The sequence below is a fragment of the Nipponia nippon genome, unplaced genomic scaffold (genome assembly GCF_047370975.1).
Source record: "Nipponia nippon isolate SJK-2023a ecotype South Korea unplaced genomic scaffold, ASM4737097v1 scaffold_5, whole genome shotgun sequence".
Classification (NCBI taxonomy): domain Eukaryota; kingdom Metazoa; phylum Chordata; class Aves; order Pelecaniformes; family Threskiornithidae; genus Nipponia; species Nipponia nippon.
This window is the reverse complement of record NW_028262369.1, coordinates 84,150,614-84,176,498: the sequence shown is the minus strand read 5'-3', so window position 1 is coordinate 84,176,498 and position 25,885 is coordinate 84,150,614. Positions and strand designations below refer to the sequence as shown.

The 25,885-nt window shown below is 48.2% G+C and overlaps 1 protein-coding gene and 1 long non-coding RNA gene across 3 annotated transcripts in view; one reads left to right on the top strand and one right to left on the bottom strand.

Moving 5' to 3' along the window:
- Window positions 1-25,885, bottom strand: part of MARCHF4 (membrane associated ring-CH-type finger 4) — a 106,039-nt gene that overhangs the window by 35,821 nt on the left and 44,333 nt on the right. The window lies entirely within an intron of this gene.
- On the top strand, window positions 10,220-16,240 carry LOC148052369 (uncharacterized). Its single transcript, XR_015699110.1, has 3 exons — window positions 10,220-10,321; window positions 10,687-10,726; window positions 15,856-16,240. It is a non-coding gene; the product is annotated as an uncharacterized LOC148052369 (long non-coding RNA).

The window sequence follows — 25,885 nt, the reverse complement described above, 5'->3', positions numbered from 1 at the left end:
CATCCCAGAGCTGTGCCCCGGTCAGCAGAACACAGGAAACCCCAAAAGGGCCCTGAGCCACACCACGGCGATGGCCACCCTCTTCACCAAATTGCCCTGCTCCTCCTCTGCTGCCTCTGAGTGGGATGTTTAAAAGCAAGACCCCCACAGTGCTGCCCATGTGCCCCCGTGGGATCCCCACCGCGTATTAACAGGGATCGGTGCCACATCGAAGAAGTCTGAGAGCAACCTCCGTACTCCACCTTTCCCACAGGCTAAGCAATGGTGCAATGGACTCAGCCGGGCAGGAGCAGGGATGGGTCTCCTCTGCACACAGACCAGCTCTTGGCCCCTCCAGGGAGCAGAATAAGGATGGCATTTTTCCCCCCTTTAATTACTAAAACCTTAAAGAGCTCTGCAGGACAGGAGGGCGGGCGAGAGACAAATGAAGACGAGGAATAAAAACTCAGGAAGAAAAGAGTCCTTGGTGCAGAAAGCCCAGCGCCTTAGAGAGCAGCGGCTTTGCCTCCCTCAGACAGGAGCCTTTGCCTCCGTGACTCATCCTCAGAGCAGTCTGGAGTGGCGGCTCCACAGGACAGCTCTGCCCTCACTCCTTCACTGATTTTCAGGGGAAGGTGATGGAACGCAGCTCCGTGGAGCTTAATGTGAGCTGTCAGAGAGCTGGGGCAGGTTTGCGCAATGCCTCAGAAACAGAAAAGCGAAGCAGGAACATTGTGGAGTTCAATGTGAAATATTTTGACGTGGCCCTACCCCTTCCCACTAAAAAAAGGAAAAAAGGGCTTAATCTAGGCTAGGGACGTTTTAATTAGCTGACAGTAACTTGCCCATGTGTTTGCCCACAGGCAGGCACAATCCATCAGCTCTGGGCGCATCCCTGCCACCACTGGTGAAGGCTAAAGGGAGCTGGTACCGGTAGGACCAGGTGTCTCATGGCTTAACATCAATTTTCTTTAAGGGAAAGTACTTTAAAGGAGAAGAAAGCATACATTTTTGTGAGAAACAGAGAATCACAGGGCATTTTTTGTGCAATGGGCTATGGAGAATTTTAACAACTGGTTTCAGGCCAGTGAAAGGTGAAGGGCAAAGAGCCCTACAATGTAAGTCCCACTTGGCTATGAAATGGGGACAGCATGGGAAGGGATGCTGGGATCTCACCTGGGACAGCCACTGCTGGGGGAGTGAGAGGGGAGGACACAGTCCTTAAGGGTCCCTTTGACTGAGAGGGAAGATGCTGAGCTCCATCTCTATGTGCAAGTCTTGCCAACAGACGGGCCATTCTGGGAGGAGATTCCTCTGAACGGGAATCCTGACCCCTCAGTTGTCCTCAGAGCAAATAACACAGCAAGCACAGGGACCTGCAAGCACTCCTCCCATGCTGTTGCTGCCACCACTGAACCCAAGCCAGGACTGATCCTGCCCTGTGCCCAGCAGACTGGGCTGTTCTGCATTGTGCAATACAGCAGAAGGGCTCTACTGACTTCAGAGAGAAGAAAACACACGCCTTGACTTTCTGCAGGTGTTTTTCTCCAGCAGTTTGTGCCAGCAGCGTTTCTGGCTTCATTTCTCAGCAAAATGGAAGCCTTTGGTTTGCAGGGTCCAGGCAGCTGGGTGGTGTCTCCTTGCTGTACCCGATCAGGCCCTCACACCTCTGTGGGACGAAGCGTTGTGGTCCCCTCTGCATGGACGGGAGGAGCTCGCCCAGCTCCCATGTGACCGGGGGTTGGAGGTGGACTGCCCCCTGCTCTGCCCACTGCACCAAGCTTCGTACTTTGCCCCTTTACAGCTCCACCATCTTGTTCTTTCAGCATCAGCACTTGCGGGTAGCCAAACTCCATGCAAATTCATTTCCTAAAGTCAGAGAACACCCTTCCTAGGGGCTGAAAACCTGGTATCAAGGACCAGGGCTCAATGCCTATTCAACAGAAATGGCAACTGGTGGACCAATGCTGCAAAGGACCATGCCACTGCCTACATGCACCACCATCAAAATGACACCTGCGAACAGCCCCACCATCCCGTTTCCCTGGCAGGGGAAGGCAGACACCAGACTGTCCCAGCTGTGCACAGATGTGTTTGCAGAGCCCAGCCACAGCCCAGCTGCATCACTGCATGCCCTTGCTCTGGCAGCTATCACACAGGCTCTTGGCCGGTCTCAGCTATGCCACTGAAATGCAAGTAGAAAAGGTTTGTGAAGACATGTTCCAGCAGAACAAAGTTGAACCTTGCCTGAAATATGGAATAACAAAGGATTTTCAGGAACTACTTATCAATAGCCCAAGGAGCAGAGACCTACAATATATAGATCACATTGGGATTTATTTGCTTTTCTCTCTACAGAAGGATTTCCACAAGAAAAATAACTTTGCTTAGGTGTTCTAGAGCTCACTTCATCCTAATGTAATTGAATATATTTTTGATTAGCTGATTTAAGTAATTCTTCCTAAATGTTGCTCAGTTGCAAGGAATCAAAAGGCAAGCATCTCAAAGATCACCTGCTGTGCCTCATCAGGTGTGATAATAGCACTGATTAAGTGAAGAGCCTTCGATGCATAGAAATCACAGTGCTGTGCATGTGAAATCAAGATACCTGAATATCCCTGAGCACTTGGGTGTTAGAGCAAGTTCAGCTCTAGAGTTTTCCTGAGTACAGAGCGGAGCTGTCTCAGCATCCCAGAGAAGCAGCGTCCTAGTCTGTAGCTCTTGGGCTTTCACCCGAAGTATTGAGGCTTTAAACTTCTGGAGATTTACTGTAGACCACATCCATTTTGTGAGGTAGAATCATCTAGTCTCTTCTGAAAGAGAAACCCACTGTTGTTTCACTCTGGTTCTTCTTAATTAAAAAATAAAAGTATTTCAGACAATACTTAGATTTATTCCGTGTGAGATACAAGAGTGAGCTCAATTTTGCTCCCTAGGATGCTGGGGTGAATCTGATGTGACTCCAGGAAGCCCAACAGCACTTCAAGTGCCCTTAAGTTATGGCTTGTTGTAATAAATTTTCAACAAATTAAAGAGGTTTTCCATTTTTTTTGTACAAATGGCTTTTTCTAGTGAAAAAGCCTCAGCTAAATAGAATTCTTCTAAATATACCGCTTCTTTTTCATGGAAAAAAAAGATAGTGATTATTCGTTATTATCTATAATCCTTGGGGACCTTCACCTTTCTACTTCTTCAGTCCTCACCAGATCCATCAATGTTTATTCTAAAAGTTCAAAGTATAAAGTTAATGCTTTCAGCATGCAAGTACCATATAATGCAATTCTTATCAGAGATGCGCTCATAATTCAGCAAATTGAACTTTGCAGCTACTTCTCTGGGAAGCTGTTCATAAAGATACTCAGCTAATGGCCATTTCAGAAAACACTATGCTATCAGCTGCTGAGGAGCAGCCATGGAAAATCCACAGAAATGGATGCTGATTTGACTCTCCAGATGATAGATCCCACTTTTAAAGATAGTGAAACAAACAGAGCAATAGACTTTCTTTTTTTTCCCCTGAGAAAGCTGAAAACCCCTTCAACATAAGAGCTGAGAAAATCTTTATTCTGTAATATTTGCCTCATCTTCCCGCTTTCTTCACAAACAAGAAAATGGCCAGGTGCTGTTTGCAGCCTTACAGCAGTGAGATGCTCCTTCCAGAAGTGCAACAACTGCTCAAGAGCTGCTTCATACCAGTACCAGCAGCTCATCGATGGAGGGGAGTGGAAAATGATGGCACCGCAGGATTTGGGGGTTCCCGTTTGCCATAGCACACTCAAGTGACCCCCAGCCAGGACCAAGGGCAGCAGGGTGGGGAGCCGGGGGAGCTGTGTGCATGTTCAATAAGTGGAAGCCAATAATAAGGTGCAGACAGAAACGTTTCCAGTATGCAAAGGCAGCGTTTCCCAGCTGGGAGCAAAGACGGGGGTTCGGCAGAAGGGGCTGCCCCAACAGGTCTGGATGGGGATGTTATGCAGTTGCTTTTCCTCCTCCTCCCAGGTTGGTCAGGAGGAGATGGAAAGCCTCCAAAGCCATTTGTGTCTCCAAAACCATTTGTGTCTCCAAAGCTGTTTGTGTCTCCTGCCCCAGCGGGGGGTAGGGCTGGGACAGGGGTGGCCGCTGGCCTCGGGTGCACCTGGGGTGAAGGCTGCCGGTGGGGCCACGGGCAGCCTGGCGAGGGGCTGGAAGCAGAAGTGGTGGAGGGGCAGTGAAGTGGGAGACAGCACATCACACACAGGGCTGCTGCGGCAGCCGGGGAGCTGCAATATAAAATAATGAGCACGGTTTGTTTACTTTTAGCTTCGGTAACGCTGCGAGACTGAGCTGTTTCATCAAGACGTGGCCTGATCTGCGTTTCCTTTCTGCCTCCCGGACTCGAGGAGAAGAATACGCAATTACAAAGTTCACTCATGTAGAGCCCTTCAATTACTGGGTAACTCTGTTATGGCTTTTCCAAACATTACGAGGCTCATGCAGTAGGACATGACATCTGAAGTAATTCATTTTTCATTTGCCGATTAGCAGAAATTAAAATGGTTCTCAGAACATCCCAATTTACGTGAGATCAAGTTTCTTATTACTACAGAGGGTCTTAGTGGGGAAGGCATGCCTTTTAACATCTCAGGCAACCCTGCAAGCAGAGATGCTGAACAAAAATATACAAAGGAGGCGGTAGAGGGGAGAATAGAGGCCCTCGGGGACCGCGGGTGGTGGAGCTTCCAATCCTGCCATAAGGTCACTTAAATGTTTGGCGGAAAGTCAAAATGCTTGCTGGCACAAACATGCACTGGAGGCAGAGGCACCTCCTTTGGAAATGATGCAGTTACAGAGTAAGGCTGAACTGCCTTTACTGGCAGCGAGCTAAAAACCAGCCATAAATATAAAGTGTTTCTTCAGCAGGTCTCTGCCGAGCTGGCGAGTGGAGCAGCAGCAGAGCAGCTGCCTGCAGGATGCACTCGTGCAGCAATGACGGATGCCATGCAGGACCCCGAATGGGCCAAACCAACCACCGCTGGTAATACCTCTCCAATGGGATCTGGGGAGAGGTGTCTGCAGGGCTGGCAGCTCAGGGTCACGCCTGCGGGAGTCAGGGAGCTGCAAAGTAGATGGAAGAGCTAGCAGAGCAAGGGATGGGATAAGGGAGTGAATAAAAGCAGGGAGTCTCAAACCACTTGGCCGTGGCGAGAGTGGTCACGTTGCCCCTTCACTTGCTTTCTACATTCAAGGCATCCTAGGTGCTGGAAAAGTAGGTGAAGTCCCCTGGGGAAAAGCTGGGATTAGTAGGCGGGTGAGCATGCTCTTGCCGACTCTCAGCACCATCCTCCCCGCCACCGCAGGAGCGTGGTCCAGAGCTCATAAACCTGTAGACCCACTTAGTCGAAGTGCAGCTAAAATAAACCATGAGAAGGGAGAACAGGCAGCTTAATCCCCAAATCCCTTTGCTTTGCGTGACAACTTTCCAGCTGAGAGCAGCTCGAGAGGATAGAGCCGAAGGTACCGGTAGCGCTGGCTGCACTGTCCCTGGGGGAAGCTGCACATTAATTCTGATTTCCCAATGCTGCTCTGGCCAAGGGCCTCCTGTATAAGAAGCTGCAGGAATCCATGTGTTTCAGTCTTTGCCTGCATATACCTCCTGGTGAAAAGCCTTGTTGTGTTTTCTCACCCAGCTGGGGAATCCAGCTTCCCTTTTGCAGGCAGAGTATAAAACAGAGAGGAGAAAAGGTAAAAATAAATGTAGGAATAGCCGTAACATCAGTAAAGTGGGCTACAGAGGCCATTTTCTATTTTTTCTTTCAGTCCTCCTTTTGCACAAGAACATTATCAGGTTTATTGTGCAAGAGTGAAATACAGACACAGAGACATGTGTATATATAAACAGTGCCAAGGCTCTGAGGTTTCGGCACTGTCAGCGCGAAGATATTAAGCATTACATAGGGCTGATTTATTATCTGACTCTGCCATAACCTTTCGAAGATATACTGATTGGCAGTTTGCATATTAACAAACACATCAACACCGAGGCAATGTCAGATGTTATGCTCAGCTACGTTCCACTCCAGAGGTGGCTGAATTTCAAACAGTGGCCAAATCATCTGTATCCTTCAGCACAAAAGATGCCCTATTGAAATATGAATTATTGCCCTCTCTGTTGTTGGCCTTTATTGTGCTTTGTCAAACTGCTTCTCCTGCTCCCTCCCTGTGGGATTTGCTGTATCAGATACAGAACCTGTTTCTGCCACACGATGTTCCTCCTACCACACCTGAATTAGGTTATTCAACTTGGTGAACGACATCCAGTCAGACTGGGCTGTGACGGGTCTCCCAGCACCCTCCTTTAGCTAGGGGGTAGGCTGCCTTCCTCTGAGACAACTCGCCTCCTTCCCTAACACCTTATAGTTCCCTTAGAAAGATGTGTCTCTGCACAGGAAGAGTCAAGTGCCTGTTCCTGGCCAGGCTTTTCTTTTGCCTTGGCAATGAAGTCAAAGGCACAAGCAATGAAACTGGTGCTCAACCTGCTGTTGGGCAGTGTTGGGAGCGAAAAGTTGGTGTGCACTGACTACGGGCTTCAGCCACTCAAGCTGCACAGAGACCCTACTGCTGTTACTTACCAGTGGTGGAGATTTTATTGTCTTTCTAATCTGCAGTCAGCTTTTAGGATGGGATTGTCCTTTACACCCACCCAGCTGCTCTACCCCACTTATTGGTGCACCGAGCTAAGAGCAACATGGAAATGTGCCATGCGGCCAGCCCCCTTCCCTGATGATGACCTGCTGTCTTCTGGCAGAACCAGTTACTCCTTCACTATTGAAGATACTCCGTCACTTCATGCTGCAAGAGGGTCAGCAGCTGGGCCATCAGAGAGAGAACTGAGAAGTGGAATGCTGTTCTCATCACTTTGCCCTGGGTGTCATGGGTGCAAAGTGGCCAGGGCTGGAAGTCCCAAGAGCTGAGATCTTCTAGTGCGGTGCTGCTCTGCTTTGTTACGTCAGGAAGAATTTAAGAGGTTTTTGAAAGTTCCTGGGTTTTTTTTTCTTGCCTTTGCAGAACTGGGGTTAGTAGAGAGATGAGCACAGAAATGACCACTATTCACAGATGTGTATTATCTGGAAGAAGTCCCACTAATTGTTGAGATTTGTGTTCAGGGCAGGGTAGTATGTAATCAGCTACTCATCTGCTCTTTGGTGCTGAACGCTGAGAAGTTGTGTCTGCAGAGCCGAAAGCATTCAGGCAAGACTAAAGAAACTCATTACCCAGCCATCACCCTTCACGGCGATGCTCCGGGAATGGGAAATATCTGCGGCAGCCGCAGATGCTCCTCGTGGGCTACGGTGCGCTGGGAAGCATGTCCATCTGAGGTCGGCATGGGCAGAGTGTGTCCCAGCCCTGGCTCTCCCTCCTGCAGCTGTGCTGATGACATGCTGTTGGGTCTGGGGCAATTTCCATGCCGGGATCCTTGCTCCATAGCAGGGTAATGACTCTTATCCACCGCACACGGCCAATCAGAGACTTCATTTATCTGCATTTGTCAGGGGCTTTGAGATCTTGAATAAACAAGGCTGTTGAAGAGTAAATGATTAAACATCGCTGGTCACCCGTCTGCATGGACATCGATCTTTGTTGCTCTGGCAGTCAGAGCGTGTCCCAGTCTGGAGCACTGTGGCAGCCCACATCTGCTCTGGAGGAAGGTCCCATTCCTTGCGGCAGCCTTATCCACCAGCAGGGGTGTTTAAGTGGAAGGTGTCCTTCAGAGCCCCTTGCCAGCCCTATGTGAAAGCAAACTGAGCCTTTGACGGAAAAGAAATTATCCTACTACTGCACATCCACCTAGTCAGAGGCCTTCTCGTATTCAATACGTTTGCACACAAATCCTCAGTCTGACTTCTGTGTCCTTGCTGAAAGGAATGGGCAATAGGAGATAACTTTTTTTTAACTTCATTTCCAAAACGAGTACCTCCATGCAAGCCTCCACGAAGTGCCAGTGCTCAGCAAGGTCCCTGGCTCCAGGGACGGCAGAGCAGGGTCGAGGTGCCTTGGCAGAGACACAGTGCCTGCATCCATGGCTCCTGCCCAAGCCCCGTTTGCCTTCATCTCTCCTATCCACGCATTTCCACAGGCAGTACCTTCACTTGGAGATTTTTTTTGAGGGGCAGTGAGCAAGAAATGAAACCAGTGGTGCCTGCTGGCAAGAGTATTTGCAATTATCCTGAGAAGCTGGATGACTTCTGACAGCCCCAGGGCCTGGCAGGTGGAAACGCTCCTTCTGCGTCCTCCAGAACATCTCCTTGTGCTTGGCCACCATCCCTGGGCTCTGCCAGCAGCCGGGGAGGCTGAGTGGGATCTCCGGGTGGGACCTGTCCTGGGTCCTGGGCTACACTGTCCAGGATCTCCAGAAATTTTGCCTTCCCGCTGCTGGGAGGAGAGCAACAGTTTCTTGAATTTTTAATTTAATTCCTTTTCTTTAATTTCTTTGGAGATGTCTGAGATGAAAGTCTGCCTGGTAACAGCACTGATGAACACAAGCACACAGGGGGCAGGTCTTGAAACGTGCTCTGCTGCACTGCCACGTGTTTCAGGGCTGGCTATATCACAGACAGAGAGCAGGGTGCCCAGGTCTCTCCTGACTAGCTTGTTTTCTGATTACATTCACTGCTAATAGGAAAAAAAAAAAATAATCCAAGCCTGTGACTATTAGATTTGCCCATCGTTACAGGGGGGAGCTCGCCTCCCCCCTTACCTTATTAGATTGCAAGAAAACAGGGACATAAGCTGAGTGAGAGTTTCCCCAAGGTGAGCCAAAAACATGGGCACGTTTGTCACCGCAGAAATGGTTTTATTTGCACAGCCTGCAGGCAACTTGGGCCTGTGAAGACAACGCTCGGCGCTTGGGCTGGAGTGCATGAAAGAGAAGGCAGGGGGGAAGCGGTCACCTCGGTGTAATGTGATGAAAGGGAGCGAGGTGTGAAACTGCAAAGGAAACAGAGACGCGGAGAGCTGTGGTGCGAGGAGTAAACAGAGGCTGGCAGCACGTGCCGAGCCCTGCCCGGTGCTGCCTGCACGATGGCCACGGTCGATAGCAGCTGTGCAGAAACGGCAAGGCAGCAACCTGGGGAGATCCGTTATTTGGTTTTCCCCATGAGGCAGGGATAAAATGCTGCTAGGACTGAACGTGTTAAAGTCATGCCGCCTCAAGACTGCCAGCAGATCCAGTCCTGCCTTGACCTGGGTGACGCTTTGCCTATCTGCTTCAGGCCTTGGGATTTCGGGCAGGGGGACCTCAGGGCTGATTACGTGCTCATCATCCCCAGGGTGCAAGCCTTTCAGGGCAGGGCTTTGCACTGTCCCCAGCTTTGTATGGACACTTGCACATTGTTTTCCAGAAGCAAAACCAGTATTTTCCCTGCGCTAGTTATGAAACAAGCTCAGATACGCAAAGGCAGTCGCTCAAACCTGCCCGACTGACCCTGCCATAACCTTTCCTTTCCTCCCTGTCTGCTCTTTACATGACTTCCCTACATACACTGATTTCTCCTTTTTCATCCCAGACTGTCAGGAGTAGATGGCAATAGATGGCTGCATACACTATGCCGTGTTCACCTGCACTGTTCTCACAGGAAAAACATCCTACAGTACAGCCTCGAAAGATGATGGGGGCAATATCTGGGAACAGACACAGGGGGTGAGGGCCTACAAGGGAAATGCCATTATCCATCCTGTGGAGGGTGCCTTAAAATAAAAGGCATCGGCATGGGTGTACCTAAGCTTTTTGCACTTTGATACTCAGTTACGGAGATTGTCACATATAGAAAAGCTTCCCCACTCCCACCGGACAGTGAGGGGAGGATCATAAAGTGCCCTGGAACATGAAACAGTCTTATTACAGCCTTTCTTTTTAAGTATTAATATTGAATTAAAATTAAAAGCATCCTGGCTAAGTAGAAAACATTTCCAGGAGCCCAACTTCCTAAAATACGGTCTGGGAAGCTGGGGCTTCTCCATCTCAGACCTCCTCAGCAGGGACCACACAGCATCACAGCCTACCTGCAGCTGCTGCAGCGCTGCACCTCTCCAAAGGGTGTCCCAGAACTTCTCCTGCCCAAGCCTTCTCTTTAATTTAGTTATTAAACACACTTGTGGAAAGCCATTGGGCTCATCTCCACAGTCCTGCCCCTCGTTATCAGACACACCTGAGCATCCCTACACTCTTTAAGAGCAGAAAGCAAGGCTGGTTTAGAATGAGACACCAGGGTCTCCTGTTGGGGAGGTCTCAGGCTACATGCCCAGGGATAATTCTAGGGTCTCCAGGAGCGGAGCCTCCATAGCTGAATTGGTTCCTAGAGCAGCTGTAAGTAGATATGTTTTAAGTCTCTACTAAGACAGAAATCTGGCTGGGCATATGTTTACTATGGGTCACATGGACATCTGGGAAGCTTTTGCTGTCTCTCTGGGGCTGCAGCTGGCATTTGGCCAGTTCTGCTGATCTGGCTGAAAACTGACCTGGGGAAAAACTGAAACTTTTGGTGGGGCTGGGGAAGGGACAGATACATAGAAGGGAACCTGTGCTTGGAAGCAGGGCAGGATGAGGTTGTGCTCCTTTTTAGGCAGCAGTGGCCTTGATTTGGCTTCAGTGGGTTGTGATACATTACTCTGAGTTATGCAGCATTGGTTTCCCTGGTAGAGTGACAATGTTAATCTGCACTTCCCTCCTAGGAGGATTAGCTCACTGGTCTTGTGGTCCCTTGGAGAGCAGGTACCATTGACTTTCTTAGCCTCCCCTTCCCCTGTCTCCTCCTCTTGTCTCTGAGAGGTCATGCAGTACCTGCATGTGCTTTGTGAGCCCATTCCCAGGCATGTGTTTTAAGTGTTTAATAACAAAATACAAACTAACTTTATTCCTAAATCACAGCTATTGTCATGGGGAAGAAAAAGCCACCTGACAGCCTGCAGTGATCAGAGCACACACAAGCCCACCCTCCCATCAGGGAATTGCCCCCTGCTGCAGGCTGGGCAGCCCCAGGGGCCACTTTGGAGGCCTGGGGGACAGATTTATTGGTCCTGGTCCACAATGCAGCTAGGTGCAAATGAGAACATGAGCTCTGAACTGGTCTGGCTGGGATTTCTTCTGCATCCACCCTTGCTCTGCGTATATCTTGGGTACAAAATCTCTCAAGAGAAGATTAATGGCTGGATAGGAGCAGGCAGCTGGCATGAGCTTTTCAATTTGATTGCTAAAGACATTTTATCTTTAAGCTTCTGTGATTCAGAAGCCCCTCACATTTTTTCTAGTCCCTAGAGGAGCCTTTCTGCTTATGTCTAACCTACCTCACCCTTGCTGTGTCTTAGGCTCCAGACTTGTCCCCTCTCCCATGAATATGAATAGAGACACCCAGTCAATGGGGAAGGAATATTTTTTTCACCAGAGACAATACAACTGACTTTTCTTCCCTGATCCTCAAGAGTTCAAGAGATAATCTTGGGGCTAAAAATCAGTTTTCTGTCAATAAACCACTGTCTCTCTCAGGTTTAAGGTTAGCAATAACAAGGTTGCTCACCCCCAGTTTTGGTTGGTGCTCAGCATCCTTACCTCTCTCTGTTTGGGGCCTGCAGCCTTTCCTTCCTCTCTCTAACCCTCTGCTACCTCCTGGGGATGGCCAGCCTTGCCTCTTCCCGTGCAACCAGATTAATACAGAGCCTCTGTATCTGGCCTGTATTTGACATAGGTTTTTCTGTGAGTCAGGCCAGTTTTTCACCTGTATCAGCTCAGCTGATGAAAGCAGTTACTGCTCTCTGCATACCTTGCTATAGACTATGGAACTGCACAGAGAACTGCATCTCCTTGTCCTACCTCCAGGTTCACAGAAACATGCTGTTGCAACCCAGTAGCTTCTCAGGATAGGCATTCACTTCTTTTCTGTGATTTTGCTGTAATTCTGTGCTTTTGTGAGCTGCGAAGAGGTCCCTGGCAGCACTGATACTACTGCCTGCATTGCTGACCTGTCTTCTCAGGCTCTCTGCAAATGCAGGGACCAGGCTCTGGGACCACCACAGTCCATCTTTAACAACTTCTTTTTTTTTTTTTTTTTTTTTTTTTTGCAAGCATGATAGGACAATATATTGTGAAACTGAAGGCTGAGGCTCCAGAAAACAATTATGAAATCTGTACCCCAAAGACCCCCAGTTCCTCCACCTAATTCTGTGTTTTCCTTTACGCTTCAAGAAAATTATCTTAGCCTATATTATCTGAGAGAGAAGCACTGCCAGCAGCAGGCTGGAGATGCTGTTGAGTTCTTTGGGATGTTTTTCCTCAGGGCGAAGACTTTTTTTTCCTGTTCTCCTGAATGGCTCATTAGATCCTATTTAGGTGGAAACAGTACTTATTTCACTTGGGAGATACTCAGAGCTGTCTGCCAGGCAAGCTCTGTGTACCTGGAACTATTTTGGAGGATGCTCCTCCGCAATTCAACAGCAATTGTAACAAGATCACCCAGGTGTATTAGCGAACTGGGAGCTTTGCTGAGTGGTAAGATTAAATGAGCAATAAGCTGTTTACCAATTTGAGGTTTAGTTGTTCCCTCATGTGTGTGTGTTTGGAGCTGGTTGCTTTCAGTGATTGTGGCTGATTTGAGGATTGCTTGTCCCAATTCAGACTCTCAAAACCTGAGGGGCTTTAGCGTATGCTAAGTCTGCAAAAAGGCTGGAGAGGGACAGGTAGCCCCACTGTGCACATGGCCTGCTGAAAGCTGCAAGATCAGAGAGGGAGAGTGATTATTTAGCAGAGTTCAAGGAGAAGCAATGGGAGAAAGTGAACAAAATTCCCTCACGTGACAAGGGTCCACCTAAGCGTGGATGATGCTCTCCTGGGCTGGGAAGGGTTTTCCCCTTGCATTGATTCTGTTCTAGCCTTCATGTGTCAAGGGCCACAATGCTTCCACCATTCTGTGGATGCCTTTTCTGGCTTACTTCTGTATTAGGAGTAACACGCCTTTATTCTTGTAGCCAGAGAAAAAAAGCCTAAAAGCATTCAAGAGAGGCCTCTCCCAGAAAGAGCACAACTGGGTTTGACTTTAGAAGGAGGAGGTTTTTTAGTGCAGAAGTTTTTGTTGCCTTGTGCTGTAGCTTCATGGTATCTCTTTAGACCAAGAATTGTGAGCCTCCAGCCCAACCACAGAGAGCAGACCACGGGAAGCAGATCTCAGCTATGGGGAGAGACCTGTGGGCTGGTGGCCAGCCGCACATCTTCCCTCACTAACGGAGGTAAATACCTTTACATTAAGAAATTGGAGCCTGCTTTGAACAGACAGATATAAGATTGACGAGACTGCTTCAGCAGACAGCTCCAGCCTCCTGTTATTGCATGTCTCATAAATTTGCTCACAAATGTGCTCTGCTTCATTATAAAATCAGTTCAATTTAATGCCCCAACTTCTTCTGGAAAGCTCCTCCAAAACCTCCCTACTTGGACACTTAGAAACATGCTTATGATTTTCACCCTAAATTCATTTCAGCTCTCTCTATATTAAATATTCTTGCTGCAAAATAATTTTGGGGGCTTGAACAGCTCTTCTTTACTCCCCAGATTTCCCCCTCTCTTGAATATTTACAGGGATAAATCAGGTCCCCTGCCAGCTGTTTCTTTTTCCTGGACTCTTGAGCTCCTGCTCGTGAGACCACCTCACTGTGGTTATGTGGGTAGCCTGTTTCTGTGCTGCTTCTGGGTTGAGGGCCTCCCCTTCAAGCACAGGTGCTCTGCTCCTCATGCTGTCCTAGTCCAGCCCTTCCTGCAGCCAGACATGGAGGTATCAATATTGCACAAGAGCTGTTGGTGACACTGTTTTCCACAGTGTTGCAGGATCATGTTTGTCTTTTTCAGCCCAGAAGCATTCAGCCTTGGTCATTCAAAATCACCATATGTTCAATGACAACACCAAGGTCTTTCTCTGTATTACAGATTCACAGATACCAGGCTTCCTCAAGGAGCTCAGTTACCTTCTCTCTGTTGTTCTTAGTTTTTCTAGGGGTGGAGATGTTGGACACAAGGAAACACACATCCTTCTGCTTCTGCTGTGTGCAGGACTTTACAGCAGCAAGTGTAGGAATATTATTTGTACTAGATAGTGTATATTGGAGCCTTGCGAGACCAGCCTATTGGAGGTTGAAGCCTCACAAGTTCATCAAATTTCTAATATTTGTGCATTAGGGACTGAGAGATTTTACAAGAGGATGCCACGCCTTTGGTATTGCTCCACACTAGATCAACTCCAGACCTGCCCAAGTCTTGTCTAGGACTAAGGCCCGCATTGCTGCCTCGCATCCTGCCCGCTTCAGTGGCAGGGTAAGCACCTGAGCTACTCCTAAAGCCAAAGGTTCTTTAAATGACAGAAACCCCTGGCTACAAAAAGCCAAAAAATATGGATGAAAAGCACGAAGGGGCACAGCAGCAGAAGCCCAGGTGAGCTGAAGATTTCCTTCAGCAAAGCAGAAGCCCTTGGTGTCCCTCTTGTCTGTGTTTCCCTCCGAGACCCGGGGTGCAGTGAGCACTTTCATGCAGTGATGCTCTAAGCTGTGGAGCTGGGAGGAGGAGGAGGATTGCCCAGTCGGCAGCAGTGCTGGGAAGACTTCCACTCCTCTTCAATGGCAGAATTCCTTTGTTTCCTGCTCATCGGTTCAAATGTTGCATTGTCCAAACAATTTATTACAAAAGGGAATTAAACAGCTCCTTTCATTTTCCATAATTGTTTTATTCCCAGGAAACCTTTTTTTTGCTGTACTGTAATTTAATGGGCATAAGACAAATGTACCAATTAACTGTTTGTGAATTTACTCACTTGGTGCAACAAAAGGGGGCTTAACCTTGCAATGATGGGATTTGAATGACAGGTATTTTTGAGAGGCAGGTCAGGATACGAGGCCGAATAAGGACCCATCCTGGGGAAATCTGCTGCCCTGTTCCTCTATGCCTCTCCAGCTGTTCCTGCACATGGGGCAGAGCACTGAACTGCAGGCAGAGGTTCAGACCTCTAAAATACACTTGGTGCCATTCAGTACGAGGCAGTCCTCCTCCCAGGTGTGCTGAGGCTGGCTGTGGCAATAGCAGTGTCATACCATGACCTCAGGTTCACAGGATGCACAAGAAGAAAGTCTTGTGTGTGTTATTTTCTGCTGTGATCTTTTGAAGGCTGTGGTTATTTTCAGACCTCATCCTGTGAAGCCAGGGGAAGGTTGCAGGCACAGATCTCTGAGTGCTTTCTGGACCCCTTTGGTGCATCACATCAGCAATGGTGCTGGAAAAGCAAAAAAGCAGTGAATGTGTTTCCTAGCATTTTTCTTCCTCTGCTTTTGTAGAGGAAGGGCACAACCCCCAAGCTGACATTTGAAGTTTCCCATGGCTTGGTTGAATTTGGCCTTTGGGTTTCAGTGCAGCCCATGTGACCTAGCCTGTGAATGTGGCTGGTGGCTAGCTTGACGGCTGGCTAACTGAGATCGGCTAACTGTGCTTATTCTGCAAGGGAAAAGCCTGAGTCACGGCAATGCCCAATTCAGCTGTGGTGCCTGGGCTGGATGAATCTCCTGGTTGGCTTCACATACTCATAAAGAGTGGGAGCAAAATCCAAGGAGCTACCACTAAAACCAGTTCATTCAGGCCTGCAGCCAACACCCCCGTTGTCCTGAATCTTCTAGGACATGTGGCAGAAAGAAAAAAACCCATCTTTTTAACACGTAATTCACAGAAATTTTTATGCTTTTTCTTATCCATGCTGCCATGGCTTGTGACAGTATAAAGGCACTCTAGGGATGCAGGCAAAGATTTAAGACATAATCCCTTCAATTTCAGACATTTTAGAAATATGAATGCACCACAAGAGTAACTGTCTCTCCCAGGTCTAAGAGATGTTGGTAGTATGTGAAAGGGAAGGTCAGAAAGGACAAAAGAAGCCTCGATCCTGCTTTCCAGCAAATTCAACAGCAAAACTCTTATTGACTCTGCTGAAATTGGGACCTTGAAGAAAGTGTCTCCTGCTGAAACACTCTGAGGATATTTTAAAACCAGATTAATAAATAATTGGACCATCTGCATCAGAGTCCGTAAGTGGAGTGACACATGGAGGGTGTCTGTAAATGGAACAGCTTCAAATATGCAGAGCAAAATACACAGTGGAATGGATTTTTTTTTTTCCATAATAGACATAATTATTGCCAATTTGGGTCTCTGTTGCAAGCACAATGAGAGGCACTGCCTGAGAGATGGGCTGATTTCTCCTAAGAACTAAACAGACAAATAGTATAAGATTGCTCCTGCCCTACAGGAGTGACCATCATCTTAATAAGACAGAAGCAGGGTCAGGAGCAATACCAAGGAAATTGTTTGCCTGAGGCCATGCAGCAGATCAGCTTCCCATTTCCTAGAGTCCAGCTGGGCTCCTTTGCTTTTTGACAGAAGATGATATCGCCTCTAAAGCCACCAATATCTATTGAATCTCCCCCCATTACTACTGGGCAGTCTGCCCTGGACTGGATAACTGTGTTTTAATTAGTTTTCCTCTTGGGGTTGCAACAGTGGTTGGGGTTAACATTTCACAGCAACAGTCTTCATAAGAACAGGGTCAGACTGAAAGTTCATTGAAAGAGGTCGCTTCTGGACCACTGACTTTAATAACTCCTAATCCCTCTTTCAGGTGTTTTATTCTTTTTCCTCCTGCAACATCCTGAGGAAATGAGCTGCCCAGATGATGCATTGTATGGGAACACCTTCCTTTTGCTGCCTTCTGACCTGTTATCTGGTAACTGGGCACCCTTTGGTTCATGGACTGGAAGAAGAGGTTCCCTGTTCTTGTACTCCCCTCCGTTCTGGATTTTATAGGTTCCTACCCTATAATCCCCACCGTCATTCCTTCTCCAAGCCAGGGCGAGCTAGTTATTTAGCTTCTTCCTATCTAGAAACAGAGCAAAGGAAGGTGGTGTATTTTGGGGGAAAAAAAGATGATGTTTCATTTGCATAACCTATAGATAGCAGCAACATCAGCATTTTTAAAAACTTGGAGAGGAACATTGAGAAAAGGCACTGACAGCAAGAGAAGCACTTCAACTGAAAGACACTGAAGGTGGGTTTTATCACATCTAATGTGCAGTGCCTCTGAGCAGACATTTCCATCTGAGGTTGGCTCCCTGGGCTCCTGGTTTAGGGGTGAGTCAAGACAGGTGAGAGAGGGCAGGGTTGGTTTGGCTTATTTTGGGTGAGATGATGCCTGCCCTACAGCCCACTGTCTTTAATGGAGTCCGAGGCAGATGTGGACAACTACTTTTTGCTGTGATGACACCAACGTTAAGAGTTTCAGGCTGAGAGCCGCAGCAGTGACCATTAACCAGCCACAGCCAATGACTTGGTCTTGATGCTTCCTTGCTGTACCATATCCATTATTAATCCATGAGGATAGTGCTTGGTTTCTAGAAGTTTCTGGAGGTATATGGGGTGCAGTGTGCTCACCTTTCCCTGTGCACCTGGAAATTTTCCTTCTCTGATCTCAGTGGCAGAAATTCTGTCTCAAGAAATTTGAGATGTGATATTTTTAGGCTTTTTCCTGCACAGTCAGGCTGACTAGAATTTAAATTTTTTATAAATGCAAAAATATTTTTGATCAGTTGATGTCTAGTTTACACTAATCGTCTTTGAATAGAATTAGTTTTTATAGGGATAACTTTCCTCATTTTTAAATTGTAGTTGAAATTACATTATATGCATATAGAGGGGGAGAGAGAATTTCTGTTTCAGTTGATTTAAATATATTTTTACTGTGAATAATGCCCTTTATGTTTTTGGGAGAACAAAGAAGAAAATCATCTAAATCTCACTTCAGTTCTTTTGGTGTTCTCATGAGCAAAAGAAAACAGCAGCATTAGCATGAAACAGATACTAAATATACTGAATACACGCTAAAGGCCCAGAAAAGGGTCCTTGCTCATGGTAGCAATGGGGTCTATCTCCAGTGATAAAACTATAAAGGAGTAGAGCATCCCCTTGAAAAAAGGGAAGGTCCCACCTGGATGGTAGGACAGATACTGCTGCCAGGAACAGCCAGCCCCTAGCTTTAGTCACCTGCCAATGTGTGACGCAAAGAGTGGGGCAATGTCAGGACTGTACCCATGAGTGGACAACTGCAGGGGTGCCAGGAGAGACAAACCACACAAAACCTGCAACACCTCTCTCCAGGCACTGCTCTATGACCAAGGCAAGGCCATGACTGAGGACCTCACCCAAGCAAGCAGTTATAGATAATGGGAACTAAAAATGTGGGAGAGCATGGGCAAGTGAAAATAGCAGGTGTTGCCATGTGGATCCCATCCTTTCACTTTTCTCTGCTTTCCCTAACGTGGTTGTGAGTGTCCAAGAAAATGCATGAAAAGAGATGAACCAAAAGGGTCATTTTGGCCAGGATGGACCTGACATACATCCATGCTGCACCCTCAGGATAACCCATCTTCCCTGCTCTCATCTGAGGCAGTCTAGGGCCAGTTCCTGTTGGCATCAGTGGGTGCTTGACCACATCTCTACACTCAGCCCCACCAGCCTTCACCATGTAAGAGCACAAGTGGAGTCTCCAGTCATAACCTGTACCCAGACCCTTCACCTGATGGGACAACAAGGCAACATTTCTGAAACCCATGGCTGCCTTTTATGCTCCGTGGTCTTACAGTCTTAACCCTGAGAGGTAAGAAGTTGGTTTTCATGAGCAACTTTCACCCCAGACCGCCTGATCATCCCCTGCTAAAATTCCTGACTGTGGGTTGGGGCAAGGTGGCCGTCACAGCCATGTGGAGATTTGATGTGGGAGATTTGGGACAGGAAGCATGGGCAGCAGCTCCAGCTCTCCACTTCTGGCGGGTTTGGTAATGGTTTAATCCTTGTGCAATGCCTCCTCTTTGCACCCAGGCATTCAATGAATGTAAAGCAGAAATAAAAGAATTGCCTCATTAAAATCTGGTCACAGAGCTGAAGATAATACCCCTGTCTTTGTCAGATACAAAGTCATGCGAGCCCCAGCAAGGAAGGGAAATGATGGAGTAAAATGTACCTCCTGTCCCTCAGACATCTCCCACTCCTTTGCGGTCCCATCAGCACATAATGTCTCTGGCAGTAATGAATGACTGACAGCACTGCACGAATTCCTGCTGGAGAGCTGTCACTCAGGGGCTCCCGGGAGGAAACGCAAGAGGAACCTGATTGAAGAAATAACCCCCGATGCAGATCTCCGGTGACTCCCCTCCCCACCCTCATCAGCAGATCCAGACGCACCCCTGAGGGCTGATGTCTCCGAGTCGTGCAAACTAGGCCAGGCTTCTTCTCTCCCTGCTCCTCCACTCTTTTGGGTTTAGCACTCCTTTAACTCCTGGCTGAAGGCTTGCCCCCCTGTTCCTGGCCTCTCCTTGAGCACAGCCCATGATGGAGAGCCACCTACCACTTGCTCCCCTTTCACCAAAACTCCTGATTCCCCCCAAATCTCCCTCACTCTATCCCAGCCCCACTAACACCTAGCCATGAGCATGTCTTGGCATCTCGCTCCTTTGAAACTGTCCAGCGCTCAGGACGAGAAACAAGGTTCAGCTCTTCTGACAGGACCGCCCCATGTGGGCAGTTGCTGACCAGGATTTAGACCGCTGAGCTAGAAAGGAAAAAAAAAACATTTATTTTTCTTGATTCCAGTCCCCTGAGCTCGTGGATGCTGTGAATGCTCTGGGTTTTCAGAAAGGAAGCAACATCTGACTGTTCTGGGGATAAACTCCTGGAGAAGTCAGGCAGCATTTAATTTTCAGATCTGAAGAAAGGAAAGGGACACAATAGAAAGCTAGATCTTAGAAAAACCTGTTCAAAGAGCCTCTGAAAAGGCCTTCTCCCCCAAGATTTAGCACCAAAAAAAAAAAAAAAAGCTTTTAAATGCACTGAACTCTAGAGATGTGCCCTGTGCAGTGTCATTAGAAAAAGTGGAAGGTTGGAGGTGATCCTAACCCAAAAAGTGGCCCAAAAGCTGCTGAGTTCAGGTCTGAAACCTTCCCTGGAGGCCTGCCCATATAAATCTGTCCGACTCTCAGGCTTCAGCCTCTTGTAGGGATGGGAGCTGAAAGCAAAGGTCTGACCCACAGCAAACTCCTGCCCAGCAGTGGCTGCAGGGGTTTGATTTAACAGGGGGGTTGCAGGCAGGTGCAGACACCCCTAGCCTGGTGTCTGGCAGCCAGGTCACAGCTGCCTATGGAGGCTGGCCCAGCACTGCCCTTGGGATGTCTCCTCCTGCACCGCTGTGTGCATGGGGTGTGAGGACACCTTCCCTCATGTCATGGCTGGGGACAGGGATGGAGAGGTGATGCCGCTGCTGCCAGATGGGGCTGCCTTTGTGGGTACAAGTTGGTTGTCTACAAGCTGCTCCAGAGATACCATCTCGTGTTTCCACAGTGAGCAGTTGCTTTCAAACCACCCCTGTAGTGGCGCTGATTCAATGCCAAGGAGCCCTGAGCACCCAATATCTGGGTACTGAGGGTGCACACCTCTTGGCACTGCCCGCCGGGGGGCCAGGCAGAGGGGCTCAGGAGAGCAGGCAACCCAGATTGTTCCTTTTTTCCCCAAATTTGCACACCATAGTGACGGTTTCAGATTGGCTCTGAGTGATTCACCAAGATCCCACAGGTGGTCTGTGGCAAAATTGGGTTTCTACCCCCATTTCCTCTTTAAATGAGAACTCTAAATGACTTCTTATGTCTCTTGAGCAACACACAGATTTTGGTACAGGCCAAGCAATAGATTTTCAGACAATTCCAGAGAAGAATAAATGTTAACATAGGACAATCACTTCCCAAACTGACCATTGCAGAGCTAGGAGCAAGGAAAATAATTTAAAATCAATTTCTTTGTGTGCCATAAACTGGATTCAGTCTGTGATAGCGGGACCAGGATGCAGAGCATGCAAATGAGATCATTAGTCCTCACACGAAGCAGAGCTTATACAATGCTCCAGACACTGGAGCTGAAATGTTGCAGACCTGTAGGTAGAGGTTGGCTTTCCATCTTGGCAGGTTTTCATCGGCCCCAGCGTCTGCTGGACAACTTGACGAGTCACTCACAGCAGCATCCCCCAGTCACAAAACAGCTCACAAATGTGCCCAGAGACAAGTGCCTTAGACTGCAGGATCTCTTCAGTCAATTGGTGAAAAGAGAATATGCACTTGGTGGAAAATATGGTGTACTGTGACTGTAAATACTATGTGAATTATTAATTTGCTGTTTACTAACTTCAATATTTTTTCTATTCAATTATTGTCTATAGATAGAGCAAAGGACTTCTCTGATTTTTAAATAATACACAGATTATTTTTTGTACATATTTACAGGAAGAATTTTTGCACATCTTTTTCCTTGAATAGATTTTGAGTTATTTGTTGCATGTTTTATTAAAGCTTCTGTTCAATAATTAAGGAGGATATATAATTATATGTAAGGCTACCAAATGATTCGTATTGCAGTATTTATTAACACCATATTGAAAATATAACCCCTCTCATATGAGCTGTTTTTCAGGATTATTTCATAGCACTTTATAGGGAGGGGGAGCCACTGTCTCAAATTTACTTCTGGGGAAACTGAGGCATGGGAAGGGCAGATGCCTCAGGGGACTAAATATGGACTTAAGAGTCAAACCCAGGACTCAAGACCCAGTGCAGAGCTCCAGCCATCAAACACTGCAGCCTCCTGGCATATCTTGCAATCCCCTATAATACCCCCAACCACACACAACTTCTCTGAACAAAGCAATAATCTCCCTGGTAAAAGGAGCGTGGATAACTAAAATCCTTTTTGCTCTTGCTGGCATTTGTAGGCAGTTATTGACCTCAGCATTCAAAGAGACAGGTCCCAAATCCTCTGTGCAAATGACATTTAAACACGAATAGCCTTAAAAGTTATCTGCGAAAACTCGCTGACTCAGGAAAAGGAGTGTTTCATGTTTAGGCTGAACCCAATTGCACACGCTGTGATGTAATTTATTGTTCACAATATACAACTCATTTAAGGCCCTGCAAGCTGTGAAACATTTAAATCAGCAAGAGGGTGACTTTGAACGCTGTTACTGAAACATGGTGGAAAAGCCTTCAGCTAAAGGGCCAGGGAGTTTGTTCTGTTCCCTGCCGGCCATCAGAAAACTAGCCCAAAGGGGAGCGGGTTTCTGCTTAAATGCAGGAATTTCAGCCCAGCTTTTCACTTATTTATTATTTGCAGCAGTAACCCCCAGACACAGAGGGCTGGACAGGGGTATAAATCTAGCTGAAAAAAAAATGTAAACCTGTAACAATTGATCTTGTCCAAGGCAACATTTGCCCCTAACTCTTGCTTTTCATTAGACGCAGACCCAGCTCCTGAGCTGAGAGCTATGAATCAGGTTTCCAACAGCATCTCGTAAACACGACATAAGAGGTCCAGGTTGAAATGGTGCAGGAGCAACAACTGCATGGAGCTAGGAGGAGTCTCAGCTGCGGGCAGAGATTTTACAGGCCAGCCCTGCAAGAAGGTGAGCACATCATGAGCTGGAGGAGGTTTGCTTTCCAGCTCTCCTTAACAATAGGGAATTAAGCCCCCATGCTGAGCTGCTCACTTGTTTGTTTGTTTGTTTGTTTTTTTCCTGTGACACCTTCCTATTGCACGAGCTTTATTCTGTCCTTGCTGTGAATTTCAGTGTCAACACATACAAAAATCTCTCCTAAATTGTATTTGAGTAAATCTAGCCCACCCTCTGCCCTTGGCATCCCCGAAGTATTGTAGTGCCTTTGAGCATGTAAAGATCCTGGTAACTGCTGATTAGCGTCAGGTGAAGGACACATATTTTGCTCCTTTATACAGTGGGTGTCTCCCACGGTAATTAAAGGAAACGGATTTTGTGCTGCCTCCCCTGCCAACAGGACGTGTTCCCCCTCAGCGACAACCTCAGCTTGCTTTGTGGTGGCAGTTTCTAGCCCTGTTGAACCCAGACTTTTTCACAGATGATCCACTTCCTAGAGCTCTGCTGGGTTCATTTCATAGCCCTATTACTAGGAACGTATTTCCAAGGGGCTCGTGACCCCACTGGCTAAGGGGACCCCTAATTTGGGAACTACTGATCCGGAGGTCACAGCTCTGGTGTATTGGACAACATAGAGGCCGGCTTGACCCTATTCTCAACTGGAGACCTGATGATGCCAAGGCTGATCTTTATAAGGAACCTAATCCTGGCTTTTTTCCTGGAAAAGTGAGACCTTTTTGGACTATACCTATGTGGTAGTGAGGGAACAAATTATGGGAAGCTCCACTGCTTTCTGGCAGACAAAGAAAAGTGGCAGATCCTGCCCGAATGTGTTTGCTCCCACAATGCTGACATTGGACCAGGTCTAAATCCCTGTGATGCTGCGGAGCACAGAGGCTTGGTTCAGTCAGCCCAGCTGGATCCAAACCTGCCACTGCACGACAGCACCACAAAACCAGCCCCAGGACTGCAAAATAACAGCTAAAATTCAGCTTCTGTTGTTAATGGTGTGAGATGAAGCTTGCAGAAACAGTCGTCAGATCACCTCTCTCAGGCTTCTTAGTTTATTTACCCAGCTGGTGCTTCCTGCACCAGCCAGGCTGGGGACTACGCACCATTGTTCAGGATGTGCCATTTACCCAGGTAATGATGCAGAGCCTGGGTCTCCTCCTGCCTGCTGGGAAGCAGCTGAGCCCATGGCCACGGGCATGCAGGAGAACCAGTTTTGGGTGCTAGCCACATGCAGGGGCCCAGGAGGAGTTCATGTCACAGCCAACCTCAGAGAGGTCCCCAACACAGAAACCTTCCAAAAATCCAGCCCTGCTTGGCACTGATCTCCCTGTGGGGGGAACCCCCAAATTTATGGGCTGCAGATGAAATTAAGTGGCAGAGTCCAATTACTGACACCTCTTGGCTCGTGATTATGATGTTACTGATTAACCACGCCAAGCACACCCCAAAGACTTTCCCTTTGAGACATGGACCCTTTCCCTTTGAGACATGGACCCGGGTTTTTCAAGCCCCTGAGCTGGGAGATGGAGACAGGACACAGAGTGAAGTTCCAGTTGTCGAAGAGGTGGCAGTCACTGACCTGCTCCTCCACCTGGATGCGCACAAGTCCATGGGCCCAGATGGGATCCACCCGAGGATACTGAGGGAGCTGGCAGAGGAGCTGGCCAGGCCACTCTCCATTATTTATCAGCAGTCCTGGTCAACTGGGGAGGTCCCAGATGACTGGAAGCTAGCAAACATCACGCCCCTCTACAAGAAGGGTTGGAAGGAGGATCCCGGGAACTACAGGCCTGTCAGCCTGACCTCGGTGCCGGGGAAGGTCATGGAGCAGGTCATCTTGAATGCCATTATGCAGCAAGTGCAGGACAACTCGGGGATCAGACCCAGCCAGCATGAGTTTATGAAAGGGAGATCCTGTTTCACTAACCTGGTCTCCTTTTATGACAAGGTGACCCGCTTAGTGGATGAGGGAAAGGCTGTGGATGTGGTCTACTTGGACTTTAGTAAGGCCTTTGACACAGTCTCCCACAGCATTCTCCTGGAGAAGCTGGCTGTTCATGGCTTGGATGGGTGCCCTCTACGCTGGGTTAAAAACTGGCTGGACGGCCGAGCCCAGAGAGTGGTGGTGAATGGAGCCAAATCCAGTTGGCGGCCGGTCACGAGTGGTGTTCCCCAGGGCTCAGTACTGGGGCCAGTCCTGTTCAATATCTTCATTGATGATCTGGATGAGGGGATCGAGTGCACCCTCAGTAAGTTTGCAGATGACACCAAGTTGGGTGGAAGTGTCGATCTGCTGGAGGGCAGGAAGGCCCCACAGAGTGACCTGGACAGGCTGGATCGTTGGGCCGGGGCCAACTGTATGAGATTCAACAAGGCTAGGTGCCGGGTCCTGCACTTCGGTCACAACAACCCCATGCAACGCTACAGGCTGGGGAAGGAGTGGCTGGAGAGCTGCCTGGTGGAAAAAGGACCTGGGGGTGTTGGTTGACAGCCGCCTGAACATGAGCCAGCAGTGTGCCCAGGTGGCCAAGAGGGCCAATGGCATCCTGGCCTGTATCAAGAATAGTGTGGCCAGCAGGACCAGGGAGGTGATAGTGCCCCAGTACTCAGCACTGGTGAGGCCGCACCTCGAGTACCGTGTTCAGTTTTGGGCCCCTCACTACAAGAAGGACATTGAGGTGCTGGAGCGTGTCCAGAGGAGGGCAACGAAGTTGGTGAAGGGTCTAGAGCACATGTCTTATGAAGAGCGGCTGAGGGAACTGGTGTTGTTTAGCCTGGAGAAGAGGAGGCTGAGGGGAGACCTTATTGCTCTCTACAACTACCTGAAAGGAGGCTGTAGCGAGGTGGGGGTCGGTCTCTTCTCCCTAGTAACGAGTGATAGAATGAGAGGAAACGGCCCCAAGCTGCACCAGGGGAGGTTTAGGTTAGACATTAGGAAAAAATTCTTCACCAAGAGGGTGGTCAAGCATTGGAACAGGCTGCCCAGGGAAGTGGTTGAGTCTCCATCCCTGGAGGTATTTAAAGAACGGATAGATACGGTGCTTGAAGACATGGTATAGATGGACTTGGCAGTGATAAATTGACAGTTGGACTCAATGATCTTAAGGGTCTTTTCCAACCTTGACGATTCTATGATTCTATGACCACGGAGCCACCATGCCAGGCGGAGAGGGCAGTGACAGAGGCGGGCAGATGTCTGGGGCACAGGGTGCTGGCCTTGGGCCTGTCCAAGAAGCCTTTTCAATTCACCACACTGCTGCCCCCCCTACGTAGAGCTCCTTTCACATCATTCAGTCTCATTCCACCAGATGCACGAACCTAAGGTCATCACTGTAGCAAAACTGGCAGAGCACATATCTCCACTG